At 31.5% G+C, this 19,801-nt stretch overlaps 1 protein-coding gene across 1 annotated transcript in view; it reads left to right on the forward strand.

Annotated features, from left to right (window-relative positions):
- Window positions 1-17,047, forward strand: part of LOC142340851 (uncharacterized) — a 66,420-nt gene extending 49,373 nt beyond the window's left edge. The window contains exons 4-5 of the mRNA XM_075391592.1: window positions 3,849-3,986; window positions 16,913-17,047. The gene's annotated coding sequence lies outside the window, so the exon portion shown is untranslated. The remainder of the gene's footprint in view (window positions 1-3,848; window positions 3,987-16,912) is intronic.
- The last annotated feature ends 2,754 nt before the right edge of the window (window positions 17,048-19,801 follow it).

Below are 19,801 nucleotides of genomic sequence, written 5' to 3' on the forward strand. Positions count from 1 at the left end.
ATGACTTTGATCTCTCAAAACGGGATAAACAGGTAAAGACCAGATGGTACTAGGTTTCATTTGAGGCCCAATATGTGCTTTAGTAGTCCTTCAAGTGCTTAGAGTGGTGCAGCTGCTGGCATGGCCTTAAGTTAAGGTTAAAAGGTCATTTTTATGAGTTTTTGGGCTCAAAAGGATACAATTTTCATGTTTTTCTGTGATTTTTTTGAGTTTTTTGTTTGATTAGTCTTTGGTTGAAGTTTTTGATGAAGGTTAAAAGTTGATGAAAGCCTTTTGCGAGACAAAATTACTTGTTATGACCATTTTTTGAGCTATATATTTTGATATTACAAACACAAACAGGCAAAATGATACTAATTTTTGCTATTTTTTCAAGTTTTTGAAAGTTTTTGAGTTTTTCTTGCTTCAGGGGCCAGGGAATCTTCTCCTTTACGGTTTGATAATAGGGCAATGCATAGTTTCTAGTAGCAATGAATTGGTTTTCAACATTTTAATGTCTCAATTTTTAGCATTTTTTGGATAAAATCTGCAATTTTCTTTAAGGTTTCCTAAAGTGTTTGTCAATTTTTGATATTTGTCCATCCTCAAGGGCAAAAAAACCAATTGCAAGGTCTGATAAAGATTTACAACATGGTTGTTAGTTTAAATGGATTTTTTCCGACAACTTTTTTCAAAATTTTGTCTTCTATTCAGATTTTCTTGCCTCAGTAGCCAGGTAACTTAATCTAAAGTTCGATAGTATGTTATTAATTCGTTGCTTTGGGGCAATTAAATCATTTTCAACATTTTATTAGAACGATTTTCTATTATCTGATATTTGAAATTTTTTCTAAAAATTATTGTCTATTGATCCTTGAGCCAATGAATTTTTTAAGGCTTGGAATTGGGTTACTTGATCGCATCTAGAGACACAGAAATGATTCTGAGGATATTAATACCCATATTTTTTGCAAAATTGCTTTAAAATTGGCAATTGATTTCATTTTTTTAATAATTTTTTCGGTCATTTTCGAGTTTATCGATCTTCAAGGGCAATTAAATTTTTTTCAGGTCTTGCATATATAATACTGGGCCGATTTCAGAACCAAAAATTGGTTTTGAACATATTTGTGAAATAAGTATATTTAAAGGGATCAAATTTTGCCTTAAGGGTAAACATTTAAGAGTTTTAGCAATGAGTATATATTTGTTTGTTTGATTGCTTTAGAGACTCATTTTTTTGAGAAGATTTTGTTTGTGTTTTGGTTGTCATTGTTTAATGGATCTGCTGGTCAGGTAGAGTACTTCTATGTTTTTCATCGAATTCTTTGAATTGTATTTCAGGACTTGTCCTGCTACGTTTTTTAGTTTGACTGAAGATAGGTCTTAATGGCTCTTTATTCTAGTCTATTTGGGTTCATCCTCTGATTTCAATTGAAGTCTAACGGTCTTAACAACTTTGACCTTACTTAATTTCAAAAACTTATTAGCCTACAAGTTGAGTAAAAAGATATGATACGTTTTTTTAGGTTTTGCCCGTATTTAAATTTGTTGTTTTGTTTCTTAGTTTCATTGTGCCTTCTAGTGGAACATAGTTTTTATTAATTATAGATGTCAGTCTTTGGCTAATGATTTTTTGGCTTTGAAGACATTTGTTGTTTTTTTTTATTTTTGGCTGCTCTTGTTACGTGATGTCTGAAGTGTTTCCATTCATGTGGATAAAAGCCTCCTATTGATGGATAGTGCGAAGAGATGTTATTGATTTCAAGTTTCTTTTGTTTTGTTTGTTCTACAGCATTCGATGCCATTTTTTTTTCATAGTTATTAGAAAGTACCAATTTTTCCTCAATTTCCTTGTTGCTGTCCGCTTAATTTCGCTTTGGTGTTTACTACAAACTTTGTAATTCTAAAGTCCAATTGTATCATAATTTTTTGTACTTTGACGTTGTTCGACTTAATAACTTGAACAACGCGTGTGTTCTGAAGGAAATAAAAACTTTGTATTTGAATTTTGTATTTCTCTGTTTAAATTCTTGGACGTTTTGGCATGTCAATTGTTTACTATCAGAAGAAATTCTTTTAGAAGATGATTGTGTTGTGTTGATATTGTTCAGTTGTTGACGTGTAACTCAAGATTTCTCCGTCAAAAATTATCTTTCCTTTAGGTGATAGCTTGAAATATTTTGAATGAAGCTGGAATCAGAGTTTTAAGAGTGTTTTGAACAATACAAGTTGAAACATTAAGTTATTTCTGCTCTCAATTATGTAAAAACAATTACAGTTGCTAGTTTTGTTTTTTATTGAGGAAAAAACCAAAATCAGAAACCTTTTATTGCAATCTGCGTGGTCTCCATTATTAAATAATCTTGGTTTATCTTGATCTAAAATTCAAATGTTTGCTGATTATTTCTTGTTGCCAATCTGAATGCTTTCTCCGATGTTTCAGAAACTGCAAATAGCAAGAAAATTTATAGTAAAAGTAATTGACAACAAAAATGATTTTGTGGGCTAATTTGTTCAGCGCAAATCACTTTAAAATTTCTGGTTCTCATAAGAAACACATTATTTTCTTTCTCTGGTAATGAATAAACGTTTTTATACGGCATTACTGGCCGGGCCCGGCCATATGCTTTTGCGCTGTTTTCAGCTAACTTTTGTAATTTTGATACGAGTAATGTAAAAGATAATACCAAAAATAATGATTTTTTATTACCATCAAATATTGTGTAATAATGTATAATAATAATTCTGCCACGATCAGCTTATGACGCGCCAAGAGTTCAAAGAGGGACATTTTTCGGTAAGTTATTGCACCCTTGAGCTAAATGTGTGTGCGTGAGGCCGTTTGTTACTGTATTCTTTATGAGTTTCTAAGTTCAACTGCATCCTACTAATTTTAATCATGAATTACCTCACTTGTTAAAACGACTTCACCACTAATTTATTAGATCTGAATAGAGAAAGCAAATTGTATTCCAAAAAAATTGAAGCCTGGTTTGGATGAGTCGTAATTTGGATTCCAAATCTAATCTTCGGTTGTTTTGAAAAGTTAGATATTTACTTGAAAAATAGTTCTTTTTCTGCTCGAGAAATTTTGATTTTATTTTTTTCAAACAACTGTTTTGCTCTCATTAACAATTGCTCATCCGACCGAAACAAAACAACACACGCACGTCTTTCCGTATTTGAGAATTCGTCAAGGGTTATGTTACAGAGCTTGAATTTCTCTATATTGGTCAGATATTCCGATGTTCAGTTGACGTACTCTATCCAAGTTTCACAAGAAAAAGAAAGTTAAAACGAAATAGCATTTTTTTCACAAATTTTTTCTCTAATGTTTAACACAAATGCCAGCTCAAGTATAGTTCAACAAACGTGAAAGCATCACAGTTTGATGAAAATTTCTTTTAAGTATGAAACCTGGAATAAGTTTTTTATTTTATTTGGGGTATCTGGTAAAAAACCGATTTATATAACGGTTATTTTTATAAGTAGGTAAGATCTTTAGCAGAAGGGATCAATACTGCTAAATTTTTGTCTGATTTTTGATTGCATGATGTAGTAAAATTGCGTTCAAAATTGAATTTTTACTTCGTTTAAACTAGCTGTTTCTGACATACTTTTCACGTTGTATAATTAGGATGTTATTTGCTTTTCTTATCTCCGTTTTCATTAAAAAACAATTTCAGAAAAATTGCCAAATATTCTATCTAAAGGGGTAATTGAGATTCAGGTAGCTTGGCATTTTCCCGTGCTTTTAGTGCTAAAATTTTCCAAAGTACAATAGCTGCACCGCTGAGAACCTTTTCAGCGACCACGTTTTGAATACATCCAGCTACGGTTTACTGTTGGTCTTCTGTTGTTTTCAGGCCAATGCACCAACAGCACAACAACTTCATGGAACATGTTGGTTGCTGTTGGTTCCAGTGTAATAACTACCTTGTACATGGCTTCGACAGAATGTTTCTCAGTCCCCAAGAGTACATCGACAAACTTACAGACTACAGGTGGGAGTTAAATTCTCTTTTTTGGCACATAATTTTTAAGGCAGACAATCTAATTAATAAATTGAACAAAAAAATAAGCAGTTTATAAATTCTATAAATGATAAGGTTTAGAAATCATACATGAAAATCAAAGCTAAATCGGAATAACATCAATGAGCTAGGTGTCTTCCAAAAAATTGATGGCTTTTTGCAGTTTAAATAAAGAAAAGGGGGCAGAATTTAAGCCGCAAATTGCGTCAAACAAGAGAAAACTTCTACCGAAAACACGGCAAATGACAAGAATTTTGTTTTCAATTGGTAATTCTAAATAGTAAATATACACTTAAATGAGCCAATTTTTTTAAGAAATCAAAATTCAATCAGCAGTATATATAGGCATCCGAAAGTGAGTATGTATCAGGTGATTTAGATCTATTTTCCAATGTTAGAAAAATCATTGTTATTCATCATTTCTAAAGGATTAACGGAGAAACCGAATTGTCTCATACACTGAATGCTTTGTCTGAAAGAAGTTGTCTTGAGTAAAATTTTGAGCCAAACGTAAGTTAAGAAAAAAATTTTGTATCTCGTCAGAGGAAAATAATATGTAAATTCTAAAAACTCTTAAATTTCACTAAGGGACGCATTCGAACAAAAATATTTGAGATACAACCAATAATAAAAAGTAATGCTTGTGAACGCACCTTGTTTACTTTTATGAACGCACCACAACACAACGACAACTACAAGACTTAGAAATTATATCTTTTATTGGAAAATCCAACAAGAATTTTTAAGAAATTATAGTGATAAAATAGTCTGCATTATCCCCACAATTAGAAAAGCATGATCAAGTATTTGTGAATAAATTTCAGTTTTCCTGTAAATCCTTTGTTCTGAAATTGTCTATAAATAAGATGGCATTTCTACTATATTATTTTTTATTATTTTTCAACAATGGCTATTTCAACATTTCAGGAATTAAATAAATTATCAATGGCATATCATAAAGATATTTTGTTATTAAAAGAAAATATGACAAAGAATATTGAATACTTCAGAGAGCAAAAAAAAACAACACGATCATTTGAAAGTGACGGCTGGGCTTTGTTGATATCGTTTGTCACTCAAACAAATTAACCAGGATTTTGAAACCTAACAGAGTTCACTTTTATAAAAAGAATTCAACACGTTAATTTTTTTTTATATACAGAACTCAAGAAACCGTCGTCCGATTCAAAACACAGGACCCTGATGACATTTTTGGTTTTGAAAGGTATAAACTCATTAAATTTATGGTTCTACTTTTTTTCACCCCTTTTTCAGCCCCTATAATTTAACCCCGATTTAATCACCCCTCTATAATTTAACCCGTCCATCGTTTCAGCCCTCTATCATTTCATCCCACCAATTAACAGTCGTCATTAAAGGCATGTTTTGTCATAATTAAGTGGATAAATTTATCCCACGTTCGGTTGTGATAGTTTCATATCAAGTCCCATGGGCCGCTGAGGCATGGCCATGGCCCGCGAGGCATGGCAAAATGATTATGTTACTAAATTAAAAATACTTATTTTATGGAAAGATTAAAATCGGGGTGAAATGATAGAGGGGTAAAAAGATAGAGCGGTTATATGATAAAGTGGTAAAGAATTCGAGTTTAAATGATAGAGGGTTAAATGAAAAGGAGTGAAAAAGCGGGACACCAAAATTATTATTGTAAGAAAACTCAGTTAGAAAAAATTATTAAAAAATGATGTCCTCAGAAGTTGTGATGGAGAATTATTTTTTTAAGGCGTAAGCACACGGATTTCAGTTAATTTCCAAAAAAGTAATCAATGTATAACGAATTTGTTCTATTCAGTGCTTAATGATTTTTTTCAAGTTGGAGTATAATAAATCCATATAGGAGTATCTCTGTGTAATTTTTTATCGGACGAATCAAACTTTTCAAAGAGAAAAGGTTTCAGAGTATTTAACTAGTGTTTGTTCAAATTTTAACACATTTGTTAATTAAACTCCAGTTCAACTCATCAAAACATTTCTGATAAAAAGAACTTAATCACATCTAGTTTTCTGGTTGCGGATGTTTTCCTTTATTTATAGTTTTAATCAACTTTTTTCAATTGTGTTTTTTTTTAATTTAATGGTGGTTATCAAAGTTATATTCCCTAACGGGAAAACTGTCACAGTTTTGCTTGTCACAATTATTCACAATTAGAACAGTATATATTAGAAAAGTTTTTCCCTGATGGTTTTAGGACTCTGACATAAAACAATTTCTACATTTGAATGCAGGTTATTTCAATTTGATGGCACATAGATTTCATGTCAAACATTTTTGCTCGCTTTTCATTTTCGGTTGAAACACAATTTCAGCTGACTGCCGGAAATGAGCAGCCGTTGATTCCCATAAACACGATTAGGATTGAAAGAACAGAAAAAAGATGAAAAAATAAATTTTGTTTTTTAAAATATAAAAAAATATATATATAAAATATATTTAAAACATTAAAAAAAATTATGAATAAAAATTAATAAAAAATGGAATGCTTTTTAATTGGAAAGCATTCAAATTAAAAAGAATTCAATGGAAAAGCATTCAAGGAAAACAATTTTAAGGTTTGGACTATTTTGATGTCATATTGTAATTGAACATACTTAAATAAAGAAGAACAAGAATTAGAGCTGCAAAGTGCGTCAAGCAAGAGAAAATTTATACCGATAACACGGCAAAAGACAAGACTTTTGTATTGAACAGGTAATTCTAAATAGTAAATATACACTTAATTGAGCCAATTTTTTTAAAATCAAAATTCAATCAGCAGTATATTTTGGCATCAGAAAGTGCGTTTGTATCAGGTGATGTAGATCTATTCTCCAATGTTAGAAAAATCATTGTTGTTCATCCTTTCTAAAAAGATTAACGGAGAAACCGAATTGTCTCATACACTGAATGCTTTCTATATTTGAATTACAACCAATAAAAAAAGTATTGCATGTGAATGCAGCTTAATTACTTTTATGAACGCACCACAACACAACGACAACTACAAGATTTGGAAATTTATATCTTTTATTGGAAAATCCAACGAAAAATTTTAAGAAAATATAGTGATGAAAAATAGTCTGCATTATCCCCCCATTTAGAAAAAACATGATCAACTATTTGCGGAGAAGTTTCAGTTTTCCTGTGAAAAAAAAAACGATTTTCTTTGTTCTGAAAATATCGATACATAAGATAGCATTCTCTACTAAATTATTTCTATTATGTTGCTTTCCTGTAATAAAAATAATTTTCTTTGTTCCGAAATTGTCTATATATGAGATGGCATTTCTACTATGTTATTTTTGTCATTTTTCAACAATGGCTGTTTCAACATTTCAGGAATTAAATAAATTATCAATGGCATAACACAAAGACATTTTGTTATTAAGAGAAAATACGACAAAGATTATTGAATACTTCAGAGAGCAAAAAAACAACACGATCATTTGAAAGTGACTGCTGGGCTTTGTTGTTATCGTTTGTCACTCAAACAAATTAACCAGGATTTTGAAACCTAAGAGAGTTCTCTTTTATAAAAGAATTCAAATACAGGACGCAAGAAACCGTCGTTCGATTCAAAACACAGGACCCAGATGATATTTTTGGTTTTAAAGTTATAAACGTAAAAGTAAATTATTAAAAGTATGGTTCTACTTCTTTTCACCCCTGTTCATTTAACCCCTATTTAATCACCCCTCTATAATTTAACCCGTCCATCGTTTCGCCCCTCCATCTTTTCATCTCACCAATTAGCAGTCGACATTAAAGGCAAGTTTTGTCATAATTAAGTGGATAAATTGATCCCACGTTTGGTTGTGACAGTTTCATATCAAGTTCCTCGGGCCACTGGGGCATGACGTTGGACCGCGAGGCATGGCCAAATGATTTTGTTACTAACCTAATAATCCTTATTTTATAGAAAGATTAAAATCGGGGTGAAACGATAGAGGGGTTAAAAGATAGACGGGTTAAATGATACAGGGGTAAATAAATCCGGATTAAATGATAGGCGGTTAAATGAAAAGGGGTGAACAAGCGAGACACCAAAATTATTATTGTGAGAAAATTCACTTAGAAATTTTTTTTTAAATGGTGTCCCCAGAAGTTGTAATGGAAATTAATTCTTGCAGGCCTAAGCACACTTATTTTAGTTAATTTCCAAAAAAGTGATCTAGGCATAAAGAATTTGTTTCATTCAGTGTTTAATTATTCTTTTCAAGTTGGAGTTTATTGATTAAATATAGGAGTAGCTCTGTGTAGTTTTTTATCGGATGAATCAAACATTTCAAAAAGAAAAGGTTTCAGAGTAATTAACTAGTGTTTGTTCAAATTTTAACACATTTGTTAATTAAACTCCAGTTCAACCCATCAAAACATTTCTGATAAAAATAACTTAATCACATCTAGTTTTCTGGTTGCGGATGTTTTGCATTATTTATATTTTAAATCAAATATTTTCAATTGTGTTTTTTTGTTTAATTTAAAGGTGGTTATTAAAGTTATATTCCCTAACGGGAAAACTGTCACAGTTTTGCTTGTCACAATTATTCACAATTAGAACAGTATATATTAGAAAAGTTTTTCCCTGATGGTTTTAGGACTCTGACATAAAACAATTTCTACATTTGAATGCAGGTTATTTCAATTTGATGGCACATAGATTTCATGTCAAACATTTTTGCTCGCTTTTCATTCTCGGTTGAAACACAATTTCAGCTGACTGCCGGAAAAGAGCCGCCGTTGATTCCCATAAACACGATTAGGATTGAAAGAACAGAAAAAAGATGAAAAAATAAATTTTGTTTTTTAAAATATAAAAAAATATGTATATAAAATATATTTAAAACATTTAAAAAAATTATGAATAAAAATTAATAAAAAATGGAATGCTTTTTAATTGGAAAGCATTCAAATTAAAAAGAATTCAATGGAAAAGCATTCAAGGAAAACAATTTTAAGGTTTAAACTATTTTGATGTCATATTGTAATTGAACATACTTAAAAAAAGAAGAACCAGAATTAGAGCTGCAAAGTGCGTCAAGCAAGAGAAAATTTATACCGAGAACACGGCAAAGGACAAGAATTTTGTTTTCAATTGGTAATTCTAAATAGTAAATATACACTTAAATGAGCCAATTTTTTTAAGAAATCAAAATTCAATCAGCAGTATATATAGGCATCCGAAAGTGCGTTTGTATCAGGTGATTTAGATCTATTTTCCAATGTTAGAAAAATCATTGTTGTTCATCATTTCTAAAGAATTAACGGAGAAACCGAATTTTCTCATACACTGAATGCTTTGTCTGAAAGAAGTTGTCTTGAGTAAAATTTTCAGCCAAACGTAAGTTAACAAAAAAATTTTGGATCTCGTCAGAGGAAAATAATATGTAAATTCTAAAAACCTCTTAAACTTCAGTCAGGGAAGCATTCAAACAAAAATATTTGAGATTCAACCAATATTAAAAAGAAATGCTTTTTAACACGCCTTGTTTACTTTTATGAACGCACCACAACACAACGACAACTTCAAGATTTAGAAACAATATCATTTATTGGAAAATCCAACGAGAAATTTAAAAAAATATATAGCTATGAAAATTAGTCTGCATTATTCCCCCAATTAGAAAAGCATGATCAAATATTTCCGGAAAAGTTTCAGTTTTTCTATAATAAAAATGATTTTCTTCGTTCTGAAATTATTGATAAGTAAGATGGTTTTTTCTACTATATTTTTATTATATAATTTTATAATCCCTAACGGGAAAGCTGTCACAAGTCTGCTTGTCACAACTATTCACTATTAGAACAGTTTAGATTAGACAAGTTGTTCCCTGATGGTTTTACCACTCTTACATCAAACATGTTTTACATTTGAACACAGGTTACTTCATTTTGATGGCACATAGATTTCATGTTAAATATTTTTGCTCGCTTTTCATTTTTCATTGCAACACAAACCCTGCAGCTTGCCGGACAAGAGCCGCCGTTGATTCTCATAACCACGATTATGATTGAAAGAACAGAAAACATATGAAAAACAATATGTAGGAAAACAATTTTAAAGTTTGGACTACTTTGATGTCATTTTGTAGTTAAACATTCTACTGTAGGATAGTCAGACGCTACAAAAGGAGGTAGCAATAAGCTTTAGAGTTGATAACTAAGACTTAAAAGAACAACATTTGAGTAACGCGCAAATAAAACTAGGCTTTATATGTTTATTCCGTTTCCATTTCTGATTTCCTTTTGTGATACAGACGCTCTTCATTTTCAATTTCTTTGCTGCGGAACTGCTTTCCAAAAACATTTTGAGAAGAATGAGCGAAGAGTGAAACTAGCCGCAAAAATCATAAAGATTTCACGCAAAATGCTGATCAAACTGTGAACTAAGGTAAAGCAAAAATTTTTAGTTCGACGAAGTAAAAAAACATACCATGACAAGTCCTGAAAAACAATCCAAAAAAAGAAGGAAATACTTGGAAGTACTCTACCTGAACAGCAGATCTATTGAACAATATCAGCCAGAACACAAACAAAGTAATCTCAAAAAGTTGAGAAATTAAAACAATCAAACAAACTAATCAAAAATATACTTCTTGCTAAAATTCTTGAAGCTTTTAACCCGAAGGCAAAATCTGATATCTTTAGATATAACTATTTCAAAACTCTAGTGAAAACCTCTTTTTGTCTCTGAATTTAATCCGGGACTATTTCTGCAAGACTTGAGAGTTCATTGGCCCTGGAAGATCAAAGCCAAAAAATGACAGATCGTGAAAATTGTGATCCTAATATCTTTGGAAACAATTCTACGTCTCTAAAAGCTGTCCGGTAACCCAAATTCAAGCCTTGGAAAATTTACTGGCTCATAAAGACCGAAAGGTAAAAAAAAGACAAATATTTCCAAAAAAACTTGAGAAAAAACTGCAACTTTTATGAAAAAATTTCTGAAACTCAAAATATTAAAATGTGGAAAACAGTTGGTTCGATTAACATTCAAAATCTTGCAGTAAATTTTAAACAGACCGTGGAATAGGTATAGGTTTCTGGTCCTTGAGGCTGAACAAATATAAAAAATTGCCAAAAATTTTAGGAAAACTTAAAACAAAATTGCTGGTTTTAGCAAGAAAACGCAAATTTTCGAGACATTTAAATTTTGGAAACCATTCCATTGTTTATTAAAACTATGCAGTGCTCTTTTAACAAAACCGAAAGAAGATGTTTTGGCCCCTGAGGCTTGAAAAACCCGAAAATGACAAAACAGTTTAAAAAAAACTTGAAAAAAATTAACATTCTTTTTTATCTTTCTTCTGTACCAATACAAATAGCTTAGTAAATGGTAATAACGTGTAATTTTGTCTCGAAAAGCCCTTCATCAATTTTAAAAAATCTCAACTTAAGACTAATCAAACAAAAAACTTCATTGCAGCAACTGCACAACTATAAGCAATTGAGGGACTATTGAAGCCTCACTTTGGACCTCTAATGAAACTTGATGGTGGGTGTTACCGGTTTATCTTGTTTTGGAAGGTCGAAGTTGTTGAAAATGAGTGTAAGAGCATCTTAAAAAAACATAGCCGGAAGAATTACGAAAAGAACGGGAAGGATGAAAACTAACACCACTCACTTATCTTGCTCTAAGGAGTGACATCAATAACTAAGATAATGCTCTTCCTACTGAATGACACTAATCACTTTAAAACAAAAATCTGAAAAAGAACAGTGAAGAACTATCAAACCAATAAACACGATGAAACCTGTGTTAAAAAATTTCACACTGAGTTGCAAGTTTTAAAAAAATTTTGTGAAAAACTCAGACGACGCGATTAGTTTTATTTCGTTGAACCACTGCAAATTGAAAATTGAGAAAACTTTCCTGCAAAAATTTTTCAATTAGAGACAACATAGGTAAAGGAAAGGACATGAAGAACAATACCTAAAGTATTCTCTGTGAAATTGCAGCAAAATTTTGCCACAAACTATGAATCAACTGCCATTATGCTGTTTCAAAATCATTGTTCTAAAAAACTTTTCATTACTAATTCTCGTCAAGCACCCACCAATCCAAATCACTGTCAATTTATAATGCTAAAAACGAACAAAAAAAAGAAGTTAGAAATTTGAAAATTGTGTCATCAGCAAAAATAAGCAAAAAACCCGAAAATTGTAAGAAATCATCATAAAAATTACTCAACGATCTCTACAACTTAAAACTAAAATCAAAATCACCAACAGGCATCAAAAACAATTTGAACGACAGGCATCCTAAAATGCTATAAAAACTTGAAGAACACCAGCGGCATTTAAAAACAACTGTAAAAAGAATCTGAAAAAAATAGGCATTTTTTAATTTAACGAAAGCACATAGAGCTAAAAACGTTCATTGGAGAAAAAAGTATATTGAACCGCTTCAAAAACAAAAATCAATTCAAATAGGCTAAGAAATTTTCTAAAATTAGAGAAAAAAAAACGAAAAACAACAAAATATTATTAAAAATAACTTAAAAAATTTTTCAGTTTAATGTCATTTTTCGGAAATTTTCCTGTTTAATGTCATTTTTTGTTGAATTGTTTAAAACAATGAAACTGTAAACACTTGGTACCTAAGTTGTCAAGTAATAAATTATCATAATCAAACTTGTAAACCAAAAAAGAAAAGACAAACAAAAATAATTTTGAAAAGCCGCAAAACAAAATTTCGCTTGCTTGTAGAAATTATTTTTGCAACTGAAAAAAATTTTATATGTCGTCAGAGGAAAATAATATGTAATTTCTCAAAAACTCATAAACTTCAGTAAGGGAAGCATTCGAACAAAAATATTTGAGATACAACCAATAATAAAAAGTAATGCTTGTGAAAGCACCTTGTTTACTTTTGTGAACGCACCACAACACAACGACAACTACATGATTTAGAAATTATATCTTTATTAGAAGACCCAACCAGAAGTTTTAAAAAATTATTGTTTTAAAAAATAGTCTGCATTATTCCCCCAACTAGAAAAGCATGATCAATTATTTGTGGGAAAATTTCAGTTTTCCTCTAATAAAATTGATTTTCTTTGTTCTGAAATTATTGATAAATAAGATGGCATTTTCTACTATATTACTCTGATTAAGTATTTTTATATTCCCTAAAGGGAAAACTGCCACAAGTCTGCTTGACACAATTACTCAGCATTAGAACAGTTTGTATTAGACAAGTTGTTCCCTGATGGTTTTACCACTCTTATATCAAACAAGTTCTACATTTGAACACAGGTTACTTCAATTTGATGGCACATAGATTTCATTTTAAATATTTTTGTTCGCTTTTCAATTTTGGTTGAAACACAAACCCAGCAGATTGCCGGAAAAGAGCCGCAGTTGATTCCCATAACCACGATTAGGATTGAGAGAACAGAAAAAATATGAAAAAAAAATATTTTTGTAGGAAAACAATTTTAAAGTTCGGACTACTTTGATGTCACTTTGTAGTAGTTGCAATAATACTGTTGGATGATAGTGAGACGCTACAGGAGGAGGTAACAATAAGCATTAGAGATGGTAACTAAGACTTATAAGAACAAAGTTTGAGTATCGAGAACTTGGCATTATGGGTTTATTCGGTTTCCATTTCAGATTTCATTTTGTGATACAGACGCTGTTTAATTTAAATTTCTTTGCTGCGCAACTGTTTTCTAAACATATTTGGAGCAGAATGAGCGAAAGGTGAAACTAGCTGAGAAAAATCAACAAGATTTAACGCAAAATGCTGAACAAGCTGTGAACTAATAAAAAGCGAAAATTTTTAATTCAACGAAGTAAAAAACATACTCGGACAAGTCCTGAAATACAACTCAAGGAAAAGAATGAAATACTTGGAAGCGCTCTACCTAAACAAGTGGTCTTATTATCAATGCCAGCCAAAACACGAACAAAGTCATCTCAAAAAGTTGAGAAAATAGAACAATCAAACAAACAAAACAAAAATATACTTATTGCTAAAATTTTTGAAGCTTTTAGCCCGAAGGCAAAATCTGATACCTTTGGATATAACTATTTCAAAAAATCTGGCCAAATTTGAAATTAGTCCGGGATTATTTCTGCAAGTCTTGAAATTTCATTGGCCCTCGAAGATCAAACTCAGAAAATGACAGATGAGTTTTAAAAAATGAAATCGTTTGCAAATTTTAATGAGTGTTGCTGGAAATTGTGATACTAATATCTTCAGAAACATTTCTTTGTCTCTAAAAGCTATCCAGTTACCTGCTCATAAAAAATAACCAAAAAAGATATCCAAAAATTTACCTGCTCATAAAGATCGATAGGCAAAAATTTTTAGGAATTTCAATTTTCGAAAAAAATGAAATTCTTTATATTAAAATGTTGAAAATCATTCCTGCTTTTTCCAACAACTAAATAAAATTCTACTAGCAAATTTTGGAGGACGTTAGGTGGCTACTGAGTTAAGAAAAACTGAAAAAAAAACAAATGTTTCCAAAAAATCTTGAAACAAATTTTAAATTTTCTATCAAAAAACTTTTTATACTCAAAATATTAAAATGCTGAAAACGGTTCGTTCTGTTAACAATCAAAGTCATGAAGTAACTTTTAAACAGACCGTGGAATAGGTATAGATTTCTGAGCCTTGAGGCTGGACGAAAATAAAAAACTGCCAAAAATTTTAGGAAAACTTAAAACAAAATTGCTGGTTTTAGCAAAAAATATGCAAAATTTCGAGACATTAGAAATTTGAAAACCACTCCATTGCTTCTTGAAAATATGCAGTGGTCTATTGTCAAAACCCAAGGAAGATTTTTTGGCCCCTGAGACCAGAAATGCTTAAAAAATGACAAAATATTTTCGAAGGAACTTGAAAAAAATTGCCAAAATTTTTCTCTTTTTGCGTGTTTGTGTTGGTAGTACCAATAGCTCAGTAAATGGTAATGACGTGCAATTTTGTCTCAAAAAGACCTACATCAAGTTTTAAAAATTTTAACCTAAGACTAATCAAACAAAAAAAACTCCACTGCAGCAACTGCACCACTATAAGCAATTGACGGACTATTGAAGCGCACTTTGGGCCTCTAATGAAACTTCATGCTGGGTATTACCGGTTCATTAACGTTTAGGTCGTTAAAAGTGTGTGATAGCATCTTACAAAACATAGCCAGAAGAATTCCGGAAAGAACCCGAAGGATGAAAACAAACACCACTTACTTACATAAAGCTTGTTCTAATGATTGACAACAATAACTAAGATAATGCTCATCCTACTGAATGACACCAATCACTTTAAAACAAGAAACTGAGAAAGAACAGTGAAGAACTATCAAACCAATAAACAAGATGAAACCTGTGATAAAAAATTTCACTTTGAGTTGCAAGTTTAAAAAAACTTTTGTGAAAAACTCATACGACGCGATTAGTTTTATTTCGTTGAAACGCTGCAAATTGAAAAAAAATTCCGGCACAAAATGTTCAAGATGAGACAACCGAGTTAAGAGAAAGGACATGAAGAACAAAACCAAAGGTATTCTCTGTGAAATTGCAACAAAATTTTGACACAAACTATGGATCAACTGCCATTATGCTGATTCAAAATCATTGTTCTAAAAAACTTTTTAATACTAATTCTCGTCAAGCACCCACCAATCAAAGTCACTGTCAATTTTTAATACTAAAAACGAACAAAGAAAAGAAGTTAGAAATTTGTAAATTGTGTCATCAGCAAAAATAAGCAAAAAACCCGAAAATTGTAAGAAATCATCATAAAAATTACTTAACTATTTCTACCAAAATGACGCAGAACTAACATCAAATTCATCAACTTGCATCAAAAACAATTTGAACGACAGGCATCCTCAATTGCTATAAAAACTTGAAGAACACCAACGGCATTTAAAAACAACTGGAAACAGAATCTGAAAAAAATATGCATTTTTTAATTTAACGAGACCACATAGAGCTAAAAACGTTCATTGGGGAAAATATAATATTGAACCGCTTCCAAAACAATAGGCAATTCGAATAGGCTAAGAATTTTTCTAAAATTAGTGAAAAAAACGAAAAACAGCAAAAAATTAATAAAAATAACTAAAAATTTTTTAGTTTATTGTCACTTTTCTGAACAAAAAAAATCGTTTACTACAATGAAACTGTAAACACTCCTGTTTCTAAATGCTAAAATAATAAAATATCATAATCAATTTTGTAAACCAAAAAAGAAACAAAAAAAACAATTTTAAAAAGCCGCAAGTGAACAAAATTTCGCCCGCTTGTAGAAATTATTTTTGCGACTGAATTTCTCGCTCTCTCAAGAACAACCGAATGAGCGAAAAAAAAACACTCTCTTTTCGCTCCACTCTTCAGATTTATTCAGGAGCACAGCCACTCCAAAATCTTCACGCGTCTCATTTCCTGCTTTAAAATTCACTCCAATTAAAGTGATTTTTAAGAAGGACTTCTATACTCCTCTTCGAGCCGTAATAAAAGAACACAGCGCCCCAATACAATTCAAATTCTTTGAATTGTAAAAAAAATAGGAGCGCTATAATAGCCGGCTGAGAAGCTGAGGCGGCTATTGAAAAGATAACGCAACATATAACCAGGATTGAAATGTATTTTTGCAAACCAGATAGACTTCAAACGCATAACGAAACTATTTGAAGGCCGCTTAAAGTAACCTTTTTAATTACTTCACTTTTATTTAAAGTACCGATTGAGATGGTGAGTTAAATCTTTGCTCTTTGAAGACTCATAAGATCCTTAAATAAGCTAAAACAATCTATTTACTTTGTACCATGGATATATTAAGCGACGCATTTAATTTTTGCATGCAACCTATTCATAACTGCAATAAAACTCAGAAGCGCACATGCAAGGCACAAAAGTGAAGCGCTTTTTATTGTATTTACAGTGAGGAGAACAAGACATTGAACTTGATTGAGGCATACTTCAGCACGAGATGCAACAGGAATGTGATCACGAAAGTGGGTTTTGGCAAGGGAAGGCTGATCAGAACAGATTACACTTTGTTTGGAACTAGGACACCCAAGTTGGTACAAATTGTTAGCTTTATTTCTCTGATTACAGCGACTTTTAACAGATCTAATACTATTATGAAAATTGATATTCACTCCACACATTCAGGCTTCAAATTTTGAGGAAGATCGAATTTGTCACGAATAGAAAAACAAATCACAGCAAAAGCGTCCAGTTTGAGACCTAAAATTTAAAAAAAAAAGAAATAAGTTTTAACTTTTGTTTCCTAAGAATCTCAATTTTGACTTGTTCGAGAATGGCGCAGATCAGACGATAGGGAAAATAACAAAAACAAGTTCACAGTTTAACGTGATTATTATGTTTGCTCCCTTTGATCAGCTCAAAATTGGCCATGTATATGGACGGTCCCGGGTTGGGCTCCCAGTGAAGTCAAGCGACGGACCATAGTTATTTCATAATGCTTCATAACCCATCGATGGATCATAGTTATTTCATAAACCCATCGATGGATCATATAGTTATTTCATAAACCCATCGATGGATCATAGTTATTTCATAAACCCATCGATGGATCATAGTTAATTCATAATACTTCATAACCCATCGATGGATCATAATTATTTCATAAACCCATCGATGGATCATATAGTTATTTCATAAACCCATCGATGGATCATATAGTTATTTCATAAACCCATCGATGGATCATAGTTAATTCATAATACTTCATAACCCATCGATGGATCATAGTTATTTCATAAACCCATCGATGGATCATATAGTTATTTCATAAACCCATCGATGGATCATAGTTATTTCATAAACCCATCGATGGATCATATAGTTATTTCATAAACCCATCGATGGATCATAGTTATTTCATAAACCCATCGATGGATCATAGTTAATTCGTAATACTTCATAACCCATCGATGGATCATAGTTATTTCATAAACCCATCGATGGATCATAGTTATTTCATAAAACTTCATAACCCATCGATGGATCATAGTTATTTCATAAACCCATCGATGGATCATATAGTTATTTCATAAACCCATCGATGGATCATAGTTTTTTCATAAACCCATCGATGGATCATAGTTACTTCATAAACCCATCGATGGATCATAGTTAATTCATAATACTTCATAACCCATCGATGGATCATAGTTATTTCATAAACCCATCGATGGATCATAGTTATTTCATAATATTTCATAACCCATCGATGGATCATAGTTATTTCATAAACCCATCGATGGATCATATAGTTATTTCATAAACCCATCGATGGATCATAGTTATTTCATAAACCCATCGATGGATCATAGTTAATTCATAATACTTCATAACCCATCGATGGATCATAGTTATTTCATAAACCCATCGATGGATCATAGTTATTTCATAATACTTCATAACCCATCGATGGATCATAGTTATTTCATAAACCCATCGATGGATCATAGTTATTTCATAAACCCATCGATGGATCATAGTTATTTCATAATACTTCATAACCCATCGATGGATCATAGTTATTTCATAAACCCATCGATGGATCATAGTTATTGCATAAACCCATCGATGGATCATAGTTATTTCATAAACCCATCGATGGATCATAGTTATTTCATGAAAATAAAGATATAATTTTTTGAATGAAATTATCCAATGCTATAAACTTCAACTTCACATGAAGTCAAAATTTTGTAGCGTGACCTTAGTTTTGATTATTCAATCTTCTTCTGTTAGTTCTGATGAGAATAGAGTAAATATGGCGTCTAGAAAACTCGATTTGGAGTAGGGGGGGGGTGATTTGTTGGCAGGGCAGAATGAACTTGACACGTGTCAGGACAATTTACACAATTCCATTTTACCCAATGCATATTACCCAATGCCAATTTTAATCTACGCCGTTGTTAAATTTACCAGAACGACTATTTAGCCGACTATATAGTTAAATGGCCCGTGGTACTTTATATGACACTAGAATCGGGCAACATGAAATTGGGACAAGGTGATTAGCTATAAAGATTGCTAATCAGTTATACTTTATTCGTTTAGACATCATTGTAGCAAATATGCTTTCTGAAAGTGTTGAGTTATTAACTAAATTGGTATGCATTTGGCCTGTCATCGTTGCGCATGCCACAATATCGGCTCGTTAGCAGACAATTAGCTCTCTCAAAATCTTGTTTTATTTAATATATGCGCGGAGCTGATCCTATGCTTAAGGTCGCTACTAGAAAACGTCTCTCGAGGTGCTCAAATCGCAGTTTTCATTAATATCTTTATTTGTAATTAATGACCAACTGCAGCGCCCTCTTTTGATGCTTCTCAATTCTACTCTCCTAATATTTTACTATTTTCTTCAACACTCCACTGATTTAACTAGAAAATATCTGTCAGATCAAAAACAAACGAACACATTCACTATTGTGCTGCGCGTGGTTTGTTTTCAGTGATTTTATGATTTAGGTTAGCGTAGCACTTTTATTTTACATTCTATTAGTTACTTCAATTTTATTTCAAGGCCTTTTCAAGTCAGAAACAACGCTTTTCCTTATTATGTTTCTCCCTCTCTTTATTTATCGTAACCGTTTCTGTTATCTCCTCAATTTTTCTCAACATCAAAGCAGGGTCATTCAAAAACAAAACCAGATATTCAAGCCCCAGCCATAATTGCATCAGGCGGAGAGTTAATATGTTTGAAATAAAGTTAGAATTTTTGTGTATTGTACATTACACTTAGCGCGGTCCACCAATAACACATCAAAATTGGTGCTTAGGTTTGAAA

Source organism: Convolutriloba macropyga, chromosome 6, assembly GCF_964194025.1.
Source record: "Convolutriloba macropyga chromosome 6, txConMacr16.3, whole genome shotgun sequence".
NCBI classification, from domain to species: Eukaryota; Metazoa; Xenacoelomorpha; order Acoela; family Convolutidae; genus Convolutriloba; species Convolutriloba macropyga.